Genomic DNA, 16368 nt, shown 5'->3' with positions numbered 1-16368 from the left:
TGGGTTGTGACCCATTTTGCCACCCCTAAGTATTATTACTCAAGAATGAAACACCCTCCTTATAGTCTGAGTCTGTTCCGAATTCGATATTTTATGATCAGAGAGGTAAATTTGGGTTTTTAAAATTTTAAGAGGTTTGCGTAAGTACAACAAATACCCTTTTGTGGTCCAAATTGAACTTTATTATGGCTCATCACTAAAGATTAAGACAGCCATCCGTGTTGTACGAAATGTTAGGCGATCGGCTAATGATGCCACTTGCCTTTTCACATCTTTCACTTGAAATTTTGTTTGAATTCCTAAAGTGTTAGGCGATCGGCTAATGATGCCACTTACCTCTTTCATTTGAAATTTTGTTTGAATTCCTGAAGTGTTATTTATTTCATGCAATGTTGTAATTTATGATTGGTTGCCAATGGAGAGTGGTCCCGGAGTAATTATGACTATTACGACTTCGATCCGTATCAAACAATAAAAATGGTAGTTGAATGAATTAATCCAGAGAGTTAATAACCCATAAATTCTTATTGGATAGTATTTGGGTTGAAGTAGTTGCACTTGCACAGTTGTAATTACACATCTGTAACAACTTTATTGTCACACAATAAAGTTAAAATGAACTCATTTTGATTTTTTTTTATTGTTTTATTTTTAATAATATTTTATATTTACAATTAAAGGTGATATGTATGTCACATATATGGTTGGGATGTTCTTTTCTCTAATTCAATTGCCATCTAATGCATTGTTCTTTTCTCTAATTCAATTCCCAGCTAACGCATTGCCCCTTCGTTATGGGTCGGGCCCCTTCGTTATGGGTCCGGGTCTGATGTGTACCAGATTAGTGACAAAAATTTGAGCTATATTGTGTGTCGATGCATTATAAGTTGCCGATAGCTTCATTAGATTCCTTTTTAATAGAAATAAATGGATTTAATTTTTTGATAGACCAGCCAACAAAATCCCCTTTTATGGTTAAAAGATAATTATGTAGGTCAATAGTTGACACTTGACACTTCAGTTGAAAAAATAGTTTTGATATTTTAGAATGACGTGGGCAAGGGTACAGTGTGGTGGCCCACTTAATAATTTCACTTGCATACAGAAATTGTGCATACCGTACCACCGACATTGCACTTGTGCATATTTGATTTTGAACTACGGACATAAATACTATTGGACTTAGTGTCCCGCTTGATGTTGAGATGAGAGAGAAAAATGGACTTAGTTTACTACTTGATGTTGAGATAAGAGAGAAAAATGAACTTAGTGTACCACTTAATGTTTCACTTGATGAGATGAGAGAAAAAATAAGAAAAAGTTTCACACTACTCATAAATACAATTTTTATGAATATTTTGCTAACAAAAAGGTGTTGGCCACCAAATAAATTCACTTCCTAAGAATCTCACTTGCATATAGAATAGAAATTGGGCAAGAGTGGTGGCCCACTTAATAATTTCGCTTGCATATATAGACATTGTGCATATTTGATTATGAACTACAGGCTATTGGACTTAGTGTCTTTACTTGCATACAGAAATTGGGCAAGAGTGGTGGCTCACCTAATAATTTCACTTGCATACCGACATTGCACTTGATTCTGAACTGGACTATTGGACTTAGTGTCTTCACTTACATACAGAAATTGGGCAAGAGTGGTGGCCCACTTAATAATTTCACTTGCATACAGACATTCCACATGTGCATATTTGATTCTGAACTAAGTGGGGACAATGTAGTAAATTAAAGAAGCACCAACGATCATTAACCACCGTTGAGGTTTAATAATGGAAGTTGAAGTTGGCATGACAAGTTGTCATTTTCTTCTATTGGGGTAATGGAAGAAATGGGATCGCCACTTCTCATTTTCTAACTTTTTGATTTGAGTAGATTGGTGGTCTTGAAGAGCCTCTACCTTAAGATACTTAGAATTTTCATCTTTAGAAAAATTGAAATTATTAAATATAAGTAGACTATTTTCTACTAATAAAACTCTTATTTTTGTATTAATATTTTTCCATTGCGTAGGGTCACAGATATTTCGTGGGAATAGAATATAATTTTTGATTAAAATCTTTATTTTTCTTGCTTGTTACACTTTCTTTTAACAAAAAAGTACAGCAAAATAAATGACCACCTACCAACGTACCAGTCAAAACATACAAATTTAATGACCACCGACTGGTCAGAAGGCCTTTGAACAATGGGAACTGATGAGACTGTACATACTGGCCTATCACGTGGTCTCTAGCCATTTTTTCTCTGAATTTTTGCAGACAAATTTTTATCCAATTTGAAAAAAGAGAGAAGAGAGAAAGGACAAGATAGCAGGTAAAAATAGAATTAATTGACTGTGAAGCTTGAGTGGACCACCTATACAATGAATAGATATTATGGAATGGATGAGAGTCGGCCGAAATACTTGGGAAGCCAGAATTAAAATTCTATCATATTAGATTGTTGAAGATAATTTTTTCTTTTTAATTATTATTATTATTTTTCTTTAAGTAGGATTACTTTTGTTATAAAACAAGTTCACCTAATATCTTTTCTTATACAACAATCTTTTCTTAGAGGGGAATTAAAATTGACATGACACCACCCCTCCACCTTCCATTATGAACGGAATGGAGACACAGTTTCAAAGAATTTTTTTATTTTTTTGAGTTACAAGAGTATATTATTTTAGAGTTGTTTTTTCTTTATTTATTATTATATATATTATTATTATTTTAGAATTTATTAGATATATAATTTCAGTCAAAATACTAGACTAGAAGTCTAGCACCTAAAGGGAAACACATCTGACGGATTAAGGGTTTGGATATTTTTATGCCACTTGCCTCTTTCACTTGGAATTTTGTTTGAATTCTTGAAATGTTATTTATTTCATGCAATGTTGTGATTTATGATTGGTTGCCAATGGAGAGTGGTCCCGGAGTAATTCTGACTATTATGACTTCGATCCGTATCAAACAATGAAAATGGTAGTTGAATGAATTAATCTAGATAGTTAATGTGATGACCCTATGGGCGGGTGTGTCGTGGGCGGGTGCGAAAGACACTGTCAGGCTACTACATTGGCGAGTTACGATTACACAAGTCCCACATCGCCTGGGTAGAGGAAAGGTGAAGTGCTTATATGTAAGTGTGTCATCTCCAATTAGTATGAGGCATTTTGGGGTGAAACTCAAGAGCAAAACCGTGCGGGCTTAGGCCCAAAGCGGACAATGTCATACCATGTGGTGGAGTGGGTCGTTAGAAATGGTATCAGAGTCTGACCTAGCCGGAAGTGTGCCGACGAGGACGTCGGGCATCCAAGGGGGATGGATTGTGATGACCCTGTGGACGGGCATGTCGTGGGCATGTGCAAAAGATACTGTCAGGCTACCACACTGGCGAGCTACGGGTGCACAAGTCTCACATCGCTTGGGTAGAGGAAAGGTGAAGTGCTTATATGTAAGTGTGTCATTTTCAATTGGTATGAGGCCTTTTGGGGTGAAACTCAAGAGCAAAACTGTGCGGGCTCAGGCCCAAAGTAGACAATATTATACCATGTGGTGGAGTGGGTCGTTACAGTTAATATCTCATAAATTCTCATTGGATAATATTTGGGTTGAAGTAGTTGCACTTGCCCAGTTGTAATTACACATGTGTAGCAACTTTATTATCACACAATAAAGTTAACATGAACTCATTTTGATTTTTTGATTTATTTTATTTTTAATAATATTTTATATTAACAATTAAAGGTGATATGTATATCACATATATGGTTGGGATGTTCTTTTCTCTAATTCAAATCCCACCTAATGCATTGTTCTTTTCTCTAATTCAATTCCCATTTAATGCATTGCCCCTTCGTTTTGGGTTCGGGTTTGATATGTACTAGATTAATGACAAAAATTTGAGCTATATTGCGTGTCAATGCATTATTAGTTGCCGGTAACCTAATTTGATTCCTTTTTAATAGAAATAAATGGATTTAATTTTTTATTTTTATTTTTTGATAGACGAGCCGATAAAATTCCCTTTTATAGTGAAAAGATAATTATGTGGATCGATAGTTGACACTTGACGCTTTAGTTAGAAAAATAGTTTTGATATTTTAGAATGATGTGGGCAAGTGTATAGTGTGGTGGCCTACCTAATAATTTCACTTGCATACAGAAATTGTGCATACCGTACCACCAACATTGCACTTACCGACATTGTACTTGTGCATATTTGATTATGAACTACGAACATAAATACTATTGGACTTAGTGTCCCGCTTGATGTTGAGATGAGAGAGAAAAATGGACTTTGTGTATTATTTGATGTTGAGACGAGAGAAGAATGAACTTAGTGTACCACTTGATGTTTCAAATGATGAGATGAGAGAGAAAATAAGAAAAGTTTTTACACTACTCATCTACACAATTTTTATAAATATTTTGCTAAAAAAAAGGTGGTGGCCCACCTAATAATGTCACTTGCACATATAGACATTGTGCATATTTGATTATGAACTATAGACTATTGGACTTAGTGTCTTCACTTGCATACACAAATTGGGCAAGAGTGGTAGCCCACCTAATAATTTCACATGCATACCGACATTGCACTCGATTCTAAATTAGACTATCGGACTTAGTGTCTTCACTTGCATATAGAAATTGGGCAAAAGTGGTGGCCTACTTAATAATTTCACTTGCATACAGACATTCCATTTGTGCATATTTGATTTTGAAGTAAGTGGGGGACAATGTAGTAAATTAAAAAAGCACCAACGATCATTAACCACCGTTGAGGTCTAATAATGGAAGTTGAAGTTGACATGACAAGTTGTCCTTTTTTCCTTTTTTTTTTTTTTGGGGGGGGGGGGGGGGGGGGGGGGGGGGGTATTAGAAGAAATGGGATCGCCACTTCTAATTTTCTAACTTTTTTATTTTAGTAGATTCGTGGTCTTGAAGAGCCTCTACCTTAAGATACTTAGAATTTTCATCTTTAGAAAAATTAAAATTATTAAATCTAAATAGACTATTTTCTACTAATAAAACTCTTATTTTTGTATTAATATTTTTTCATTGCGTCAGGTCATAGATATTTCGTGGAAATATAATATAATTTTTGATTAAAATCTTTATTTTTCTTACTTGTTACACTTTCTTCTAACAAAAATGTATAGTAAAATAAATGACCACCTACCAATATACCGGTTAAAACATACAAATTTAATGACTACCGACTGGTCAGAAGGCCTTTGAACAATGAGAACTGATGAGACTTGTGATATCCCTCAATTCTAGAGCCACGGATGATCAAGTCCTAGCACAGAACCGAATGATATCAAAACAATTAGGTAATTTAACAAGCATTGAATACTAAAAGAAATAAGAGGAATTCCGTCCTCGGAATTCGCCTTTACCTTCTTCCATTATTTTTGGAAATTGTGAGCGAATGATGTCCTCTTGCTCCCAAGTAGATTGAACCTCATTATGATGTCTCCACTGGACACGTACCAAAGGTATATAACCTTATTGCGAAAAATTTGATCCCTACAGTCTACAATACGACACGACGGTTCCACATATGTTGCATCTGGCTGCAATTCAATCTCACCAACATCAATATACTGATAATGATCCTCATCTCGAAAAAATTTCCGTAACATGGAAACATGAAACATATTGTGGACACAATGTAAATGGTTCAGAAGTGCTAACCGATAAGCTAAAGCTACAACTCGATCCGTAATCATAAAAGGACCTACAAAACGCAGTGACAACTTCCCTTTTTTCCTAAAGCGCATTACTCCTTTCATAGGAGACACTTTGAGTAAAACCTACTCCCCAACCTGAAACTCCAGTGCACGAGTGCGACGATCTGCATAACTCTTCTACTTACTCTGGGCAGTGCGCATACGATCTCTAATAAGAGCAATCTTTTCTGAAGTATCCTAAATGAACTCAGGACCCAAAAATTTACTCTCTCCAAACTCTATCCAATAAACAAGAGATCTATATGGTTGTCCATATAATGACTCAAACGGTGTCATACCAATAGTCTTCTGAAAGCTATTGTTATACGCAAACTCCACAAGTGGCAAATAATCCTCCCAGTGACTCTTAAAGTCAAGGACTCAAGAATGAAGCATATCATCTATGATCTGATTAACCCTCTTGGTCTGTCCATCAGTCTGAGGATGATAAGCAGTGCTAAGATGCAACTCGATACCCAAAGCCTGCTGAAAACTCTTCCAGAATCCTGACACAAAGCTCAAATCCCTATCCGATATAATAGATAACGGTATGCCATGCAACTTCATAATCTCTGTAATGTAAAATCTCGCCAACTGTTCCGAAGTGAAATTAATGCGAACAAGTAAGAAATGAGCTAATTTAGTTAACCTATCAATAATGACCCAAATGAAATTATGATCCTTAAACGAATTAGGCAATCCCTCCATAAAATCCATAGAAATGCTCTCACATTTCAACTCTGGTATAGGTAGTAGCTGTAAAGAACCTGACGGTCTTTGATGATTAATCTTGACCATTGGCAAGTACTACACTTAGAGACAAAGATAGCAATGTCTTTCTTCATACCTGCCCACAAAAACTACCGCTTCATATCCTGATACATTTTGTCTTCTCCTAGATGAATAGAAAACTCAGATCTGTGAGTCTTAGACATCACATCCTTCCTCAAATCGCCCTTTGTACCTCAAGCCTCCATCAGTCCCAACATAATAAAATGGAACTTCTTCAGAAGCTATCTTTGCAACCTTATCAATACACTGCTGATCTGTGAGTTGCCTTCAGAACCTTGTGAATGATAGAAGGTGTAACTACTATACACGCCATAAAAGTATCAGACAACTCATCAACTGTATTTAAAGTATCCCACTCAGTGGAGAATAATGCAGAAAAACTAGCATAAGGTAGGCGACTGAGTGTGTCTGCCATCACATTTGCTTTCCCTGGATGGTATTGTACAGAGAAATGATAGTCTTTCATAAACTCTAACCATATGCGCTGTCTCATATTCAGCTCCCTCTGAGTGAACAAATAATGCAGACTCTTGTGATTAATAAATAACCTAAAGGACTTCCCCAACAGATAATGCCTTCAAATGCGTAAGGCAAAAACCACAGCTGACAACTCCAAATCATGCGTCGAATAATTAAGCTCATGAGGTTTAAGCTTACGAGATCCAAACGAAATTGGTCGTTCCTCCTACATCAAAACACACCCAAGACCTTGCAAAGAAGCATCTGTATAGACAAGATATTCTATACCATTCTGTGGAGTAAACAGAACATGTGCAAAAGTTAACTTGTTCTTTAGCTCATGAAAAACTTTCTGGCAGTGTTTATCCCACACGAACCGTATACCTTTCTTAGTCAGATGAATGAGTGGTCTTATTGCCGAGAACCCCTTAATGAATCTACGATAGTATCCGGCCAATCCCAGAAAACTCCGAATCTCCGAAGGTGTAATAGGTTGTCCCCATTCTACCACTGTTGAGACCTTGGCTAGATCCACGACTATCCCTTTCTCTGACACTACGTGACTCAGAAACTTCACTTTTCGCTGCCAAAATTCACTTTTCTCAAATTTGGCATATAATTGATGTTCACGAAGCGTCTGCAATGCTGAGACTATCCTTTTAAAATTAGGGGTATTACAAGACTGTATATACTGGCCTATCACGTGGTTTCTAACCATTTTATCTCTAAATTTTTGTAGACAAATTTTTATCTAATATGAAAAAGGAGAAGAGAGAGAAATGACAAGCTAACAGGTAACTACAGAATTAATTGACTGGGAAGCTTGAGTGGACCACCTATACAACGAGTAGATATTGTGGAATGGATAAGAGTCGGCCAAAATACTTAGGAAGCCAGAATTAAAATTCTATCATATTAGATTGTTGAAGATAATTTTTTTATTATTTTTAATTATTATTATTATTTTTCTTTAAGTATAATCACTTTTGTTGTAAAGCGAGTTCTCCTAGCTAATATCTTTTCTTATACAACAATATTTTCTTAGAGGGGAATTGAAGTTGATATGACACCACCCCTCCACCTTCCATTATGAATGGAATGGAGACACAATTTCATTTTTTTTGTTTTTTTTTTGAGTCACTGGAGTATATTGTTTTACAGTTGTTTTTTCTTTATTAATTACTATTATTATTATTATTATTATATATATATAATTTTAGAATTGATTAGATATATAATTTCAGTCAAAAGACTAGACTAGAAGTCTAGAACCTAGAGGGAAACACATCCGACGGATTAAAGGGTTTGGATATTTTTATGCCATCTTTCACTTGGAATTTTGTTTGAATTTTTGAAGTGTTATTTATTTCATGCAATGTTGTTATTTATGATTGGTTGCCAATGGAGAGTGCCCCCGGAGTAATTCTGACTATGACTTCGATCCGTATCAAACAATAAAAATGGTAGTTGAATGAATTAATCCATAGAGTTAATATCCCATAAATTCTCATTGGATAATATTTGGGTTGAAATAGTTGCACTTGCACATTTGTAATTACACATGTGTAGCAACTTTTTTGTCACACAATAAAGTTAAAATGAACTCATTTCGATTTTTTTATTATTTTATTTTTAATAATATTTTATATTAACAATTAAAGGTAATATGTATGTCACAATATGGTTGGGATGTTCTTTTCTCTAATTCAATCCTCATCTAACGCATTGCCCCTTCGTTATGGGTCCGGGTCTGATGTGTATCAGATTAGCGACAAAAATTTGAGCTATATTGCATGTCAATTCATTATTAGTCTCCTGTAGCCTCATTATATTCCTTTTTAAAAATAGTTTTGATATTTTAAAATGATGTGGGCAAGGGTAAAGTGTGGTGGCCCACCTAATAATTTCACTTGCATATAGAAATTGTGCATACCGTACTACTGACATTGCACTTGTACATATTTGATTCTGAACTACGGACATAAATAGTATTGGATTTAGTGTCCCGCTTGACGTTGAGATGAGAGAAAAAAATGGACTTACTGTATTACTTGATGTTGAGATGAGAGAGGAAAACGAACTTGGTGCACCACTTGATGATTCACTTGAGGAGACGAGAGATTATGAATATATTTATTTATAATTTTACTCCCCACTTTTAACATGTGCTTGTCAATAGGTACATAAATTTGTTGTATAATATGTATGCGTTTGTATATTTGGTAAGTTTCAGAAATATTTGAACTTTGTGATTTAATTAGGCACTGGTGACTATGATAAGCAACCCAGTGAATTCAACAGTGCCGATTGCGGCAGAGGTGTTTAAGAAGGCTGGGACTTATGATGAGAAGAAGCTATTTGGTGTGATTAATCTTGATGTGGTTAGGGCTAAAACTTTCTATGCTGGGAAGGCAAACGTTCTGGTGGCTGGTACATCCCATTTTTTTGCTCTGAATGGTTATTTTAAATTCATTTTCCTGTTCTGTTTGTTTACTGGGTAAACGTAAGAAAAGAAAATCCATTTAGACTATATTCAGTCCTTGAAATTAACATGGTCCAATGCAATCATTTTCATAAAATAGTGTCATCCAAGTATGAGGACACTACTTTTCAGGTATTACAAATGAGCCTAATCACATTATTGTGCTTAGTTGAGCTGATTCATTTTTTTAAAAATAATAAGCCAAATTAGCAAATTAGAAAATGATGAAGTTTAGGAAGTCAATTTTTATTTTATTTTTTTCTTCTTAAAATATGGTGATCATTTAAAATGTGAAGTTGAATTTTTAAATTTAAGAGGATGGGATTACAATGTTTTTGAGTGTTCTCTTGATATTCATTTTTTCTTGACAGGTTCTTTCACACAGGTAGCAATCAAAATTAAAATATCCCACAAGTAATGTCCATAAATTGGAATATAATTTTTGATTAAAATCTTTATTTTTCTTACATGTTACACTTTTTTCTAACAAAAAAGTACACTAAAATAAATGACCATCTACCAACGTACGAGTCAAAACATACAAAATTTTCCATTGCGTAGGGTCATAGATATTTTATGTGAACTCTATTATTGTCCTACTGGAACTGCTATTATTGTCCTGTGAAAACTGATGAGATTGTACATACTAACCACTTTATTAGACAAATTTTTATCCAATCTGAAAATGGAGAAGAGAGAGAGAGGACAAGATAGCAAGTGGCCAGCTATAATTCCACTTTGATTATCCAATTTATGATATTTATCCTGCCTTTTTTGTTCTAAGCCTCTAAGAGAAGGGGTAAATCTTCTATTTCAAACCTCCCATAAATTTTCAAAATTAATAATCCAATGAAATTAGATTCAAATTGATCAAAAAGGAGATAAAAGATTCCATAAACACACGGAATCAAGAAAAAAAAAGATCAATTTTGAATTGGAAAAAGCGAAAAAGGAACCCTAGAACACAAACCCAAATCCTATCATTCGACTTCGAGCTTTCGAGGAGCCCTAGAACAATATTCGTTTTTTCATTTTTTTTCTTGATTCGAAAAAGTAAAGAAATTCAGTGGCTAGAAGACAGCCAAACTGAACAAAATTGGGCCTATAAACCCAAATGTTTTATTTCTATTATGGGCCAACATTTTTTACGTAGTATTTCAGTATCAGCATTTTTTTCTGTAGTAGTATAACTGTTTAGGTTCGGCCAAAATTTGAGGTCCTAGGCGACCACCTGGGCCTAGGTGGCCCAGGGCTGGCACTTAGTGCATATGATTTGCAGTTCAATTTTGTTGTAGATATATAAATGCTCTTCCTTTTTCATTAATGAATATGGATATTGTTGTTCGGTAGTATAGCTTCAAGGCATGAAAAACTTGCAGTGGTGAATATGATATCATTCGTGTTTTCAGTCCATTTTGACACCCCCCCCCCCCCCCGCCCCAAAAAAAAAGAAAAAAAAGGTAAAAGAAATATTATTCGGAATGTGAAGGTTTGTAGCTAACCATGTAAGAATGATAAGAAGGTTGAAGATATGAATCAAAATTTTTGAGTGAAATATTTACTACACACATTTTATATTTACTGTGAAATACCCTCATGCTGTGAAGTCTCAAGAAATTTTATAAATGTATTGAATGAAGACATAATTCATTATATTTAAGTTTGTATAGTATTTATTATAGTTCAAAATATATTTCTTTTATCTTATTATTATGCAAAGTCACTCCTTTAAACGTGAACTCCTCATTTTGTTACTGTTATTTTTACACATGGTTATAGCAGATATCTCGATAGCTCAGTAGATTAGTACTTTCGGTGAATTTTGAAATGTCAAGCTTCGACTCTCTGCATCTACTAATCTAACTTCTAACACTTCTTGTCTTAAAAAATAAAAATGACTGTATGACACACTCCTTATGTGAGTGGCTTCCACAACCACTTCAACTTAAAATATGGCTGTATGGCACACTCCTTTATGTGAGTGGCTTCCACAACCACTTCAACTTTTCTAATGGGGTTTGAATATATATATTAATATATGTATATATAGGGTTATAAATTTAAATCTAAGGAAAAAGAAAGGAAGGTGAGAAATTGTGTTTAGTATGAAATGTTGGAACTTGGAAGGAGAAAAAAAGAAAAAAGAATGATTGAGAAAGATATTATTAGACTTGAATAGTAGCTTTTGTGGGAGGAAATGGAAGAAAAAACTAAAATATTAAATAAAATTTTGTTAATATTAAATTTGCTTGTTTTTATAAAAAATAAAATTTATGAAAAATGTTATGGTTGCAAATTCATAAAAATATTTTATTTTTAATTTTTTTCTTAAATATAATTACTATTATTTATTTATTTTTTATTCACTAATCAACCAACGCTATTAATAGTTAACACTATACTCTCCTTTTATTTATTTATTTATTTATTTTTGAATAATGCTATCATTTCTTTTTATTTTTAACTGATACTTAATAGTATTAAAGATGGTATATATTAAGTCGTATTTCATGGTTCGTGCATGGATGTAATTTCACATGTATAAATGATAGAAGCCATTTGAGATGCACACTGCTCGTTTAACATTCATTCCCAACGTTCACAAGTATAAATGTTGAAAATATATTGAGGTGCTTGCTAAAGTACTCATTTAACATTCATTATACACTCATTCACATGTGATTTCTCACACGTTTAAAATTCAGTCTCAACATTTTATTACTAGGGGTGGCCACGAATCGGATCGGATTAGGCATCAATCCTAATCCGATCCGCTCGCAACGGATTGGGAGATTTTGAATCCGCCATCAATCCGTTAGCCTACGGATCGGATTGGATCGAATCTGTGAAATGACGGGTCGGATAGGGTCCAATCGGCGGACTAAATTTTCCAAAATTGCCTATTTTCACCAATGATGAAAGTGCATAAAACTAGGAAAGTGCAGATCCAGATGATGAAAGCGTAGAAGAAGTCGAGAAGAAAGGTGAGGCGGTGGTATTCTGAGAAGAGCAGATCGGTGGCTATGTTTCGATTTGGTGAAGAAGATGGCAGAGCAGATCAGAAGAAGAGAAGTGAGGCGGCGGTATTCTAAGAAAAGCAGATCGGTGGCTATGTTTCGATTTGGTGAAGAAGATGGCAGCGCAAATCAGAAGAAAAGAGGTGAGGCGGCGGTTTTCTCACTGATCGGTGTCTAGGTTTTGATTTGGTGAAGGAGAAGTAAATCAGAAGAAGAGAAGAAAGGTGAGGTGAGGTGAGGCGGCCGCTTGTCACTTTGCTCTTCTTTGAGTTATTTTATCTTGGCTAGGTTTAGGTTAACTGAAAAAAAGAGAAAAGTTGGTTTGTAATGTCTGTCGGTGGTTCACTACTCCACTAGTTGTATTGTATAATACTATAAAACTGATACTATAATATTATAAAACTAATTGTATTATATAATACTATAATATATATATATATATATATATATATATATATATATATATATATATATGCTAGTTAAGGATTGGACACAGGATCGGATTGGATTTTTGACAGCCTAATCTATGATCCGATCCGTGAATTACGGATTCAAAAAAATTAAATCCACCACCGATCCATGAGTCTGACAATCAGATCCTATCCGTGCGAATCGGATTGAATCGAATCCACGAATTCGCGGATTTTTTACCCACCCCTATTTATTACTACAGGCAGATAATGTACTTTATTACTAAATGGGACGTTTTCTTGGTTACGAGATATCTTACTTTAATATAAAGTTTGTTGGAAGACATTCATACTTCTATTCTACATAAAATAAAAATAAAAATAAAAGTCTCACCTTTTAAAGACTAAGATCATTTTAAATATTTATAGAAAATATGATGCGTATTAAGATTAAAGAGTAAGAAAGAGGTCACGGTGGGTTTCACTTATCCTAAGCGTATGTCCCACCTTATTGGTGAATGGACCTAATAAAACTCTTAAGCCAACAAATGATGATATTATGTCACTTAATATTATTAATTTATTAAACTAAAATCAATGCATTCATTTTCTTATTATGCCCAAACATAATATTGTCAGTTTTTGATTCCCTCAGACTTTTTAGAATGTCATCTATATTGGTGTTACTTTTGAGTAAGCACGCTTAACTTTGGAGTTCTGATCTGTTTACGACCATCATACTTTTAAAATGCATTGTGTCATAGAAGGTTATTAAACTTTACTTATAGCATTTCACATTTTTCAGACAATGTGGTATAATGACACTCCATAACTTGACGATGTAACACATAACACCTTATAATAACTCGTTCAGTGTCTTGCACTCTCCCACTTAATTTCATTGAACATTTAAGTTAGTAAAGAATATAGGATTGATCACAATTCTATTAAGGTTTTGTTTTTTTTTTTTTTGTTTTTCAACAAAAAGGTTTAAGAGCCGAATTGGACAGGAACAAGTAACACTTTGTGAGCTGTAACTTATGCTCCAGCCACTTGGCCCAATGGCAGACAATGGGCGATGGGAACAGATCATCTCCAAGAAAAATTCTCTCCAAGTATCTACAGGTATTAATCCTAAGATTACTAAGATGCCACATCAACAATTTTTTTTTGACTCATTGAATATACTAAAAGTTACAGCACTTTCTTAAAATATCTAACTATGTTAAATTACAGGTTTACTCACATTAAAAAAAAAAAAAAAATTTTTTTTTTTTTTTTTTTTTTTTTTTTTTTTTTTTCTCCTCTATTCCTTCTCTCTCATATATATATATATATATATATATATCTATCTATCTATCTATCTATCTACAAATTATATATGGTCGGAGTCTCGGCGATGGTGTCTCTGGCGTCCATGCGCTTGGAGAAGGCAGCCACGAGTCTTGTGATCAGGCTTCCATGTCTACAATAGGACCATCTCCAAGGTCGAAGAAACCCTAGATTGAGCCTACTGCGAAAATATCATCCTTGTCCATGGCAATGAAAACCCTACATAGAGCGAGAGAGAGGGCGGAGATGGATGGAGTTACCTCACCCCATCTCAAAATTGCACAAACCTTCTCTTTGATCCATCCTTCCATTTCTCAACCTCCAAACCTCATTTTCTTGATCCGCCATTGACAACTTTCTCTTTCAAACCTCCTCTTTCTTTCTTTCTTTCTTTATTTCTATGTCGTTTTAGAGAGTTGCGTGTCTCATTGAATTGGGTTCACAAGAATCCGTTAAAAAGTGGCGAAAAAATGCTTCAAACCTTCAATCAACAAAACTGTTCAAGCTTTAGTCTTCGAATCAATTAATAATTCCAATACTTGGTGATGGCAATCAACGAAACTGTTCAAACTCTTAAATATATATTATTGGAGAACTATAATTGAATTTCCTAAATCGGATATAAATACAAGTTGAAGGATCATAATCAATTTTAATTGAAATTGACAAAAATAAAAAATAAAAAATAAAAAATCGATTCAATAGTAAAGAAGAGAGTTGAATCGTATATAATAGCTAGATATATATATATATATCTAGCTATGTGTATATATATATATATATATATATATATATAGGAGAGAGAAGGAAGAGAGGAGAAAGAGACAAAAAGTTTTTTTTAATGTAGTTAAATTTGTAATTTAACATAATTAGATATTTTAAGAAAGTGCCGTAACTTTTAGTATATTCAGTGAGTCAAAGAAGTTGTTGATGTGGCGCCTTAGTAGTCGTGAGGTTAATATTTGTAGATATTCGAAGAGAATTTTTTTTGGAGAGGATCCGTTCCCGTGATACCTGATTGTTATGTACAGCATTATTACTGAAAAATGAAACACTCTCCTTACAGTTCCTAATTCGATATTTTATGATCAGAGGGGTATATTTGGATTTTTAAATTTTAAGAGGTTTGCAAGTACAACAAATACTCTTTTGTGGTCCAAATTGAACTTTATTGTGGCCCATCACTGAAGATTAAGACAGCCATCCGTGTTGTACGTCCCCAAATGGAAATGACAGCTACATCCTCCTAACTTCTTCATTCATTGCCCTGCATAAACTTTAATTATCACACTAATTAATATACATGATTCTTTAATACTATAAACTTTTTCATTCAATACTAATTTTTAATCACACTTGCGTTTACACACCCTTTTAAGTTAACCTTCCATATATATTAGGGTTTTTCACTTTCATTGAATTTATTATTATTATTATTATTATTATTATTATTATGTGATTTGAACCCAAGGTCATGCTTTTATTAGTAAACCCTCAAAGTGAAGATACGTTTGCATGTATGCGTATGAAAAGAAGTGTTCACACTATATATTATGTGATTTGAACCCCAATACATGAAAGTCAGAAAGTGTTCAAAAAAGTAGAACCTATGAAGAAGAAAAATGACTATAAAGAAATTTCCGTGCTGCAGGTGTTTGATTACTAAACCAATAAAAGAAAAAAGTTTACGGAGAGACTGCTTTTTTATTTCAAACTCGTCATTGACATCACAATGACCTTTTTATCAGTGAACCAATCCTATTCTAAAATTTCACACTGTATGTAATGGTGGTGAGGTCGTTCATTTAATCCTAAATCATACCTCAACAAAAGCATGAGATTTATATGACAAGGGAGTGGTTATGAGTTGGGTAGGATTCTAAGTATGTAGTTGCTTTCCCATTGTGTTTGAATTCAATTGAATTTTGGATTGACATGGGGTGCCAAGTGTGAACTAATTATTGGGTGGATAAAAAAATGCAGCCTTTTATTTTATTCTTTTCTGAAAAACGAAATGCGTGTTCTGGAGACAGTTGATTCTTTTTGCATCCTTTAGTTGCAGGAATGAGTTCGAAAATAGGATGTTTAGTAATCACATTACCAGTCATTTTATTCAATTGAATTTATCAA

Source organism: Cornus florida, unplaced genomic scaffold (genome assembly GCF_030987335.1).
Source record: "Cornus florida cultivar Cherokee Brave unplaced genomic scaffold, ASM3098733v1 CherokeeBrave_3.0.0_Hap2_Chr08, whole genome shotgun sequence".
Lineage (NCBI taxonomy): Eukaryota > Viridiplantae > Streptophyta > Magnoliopsida > Cornales > Cornaceae > Cornus > Cornus florida.
This window is presented reverse-complemented; position numbering follows the sequence as displayed.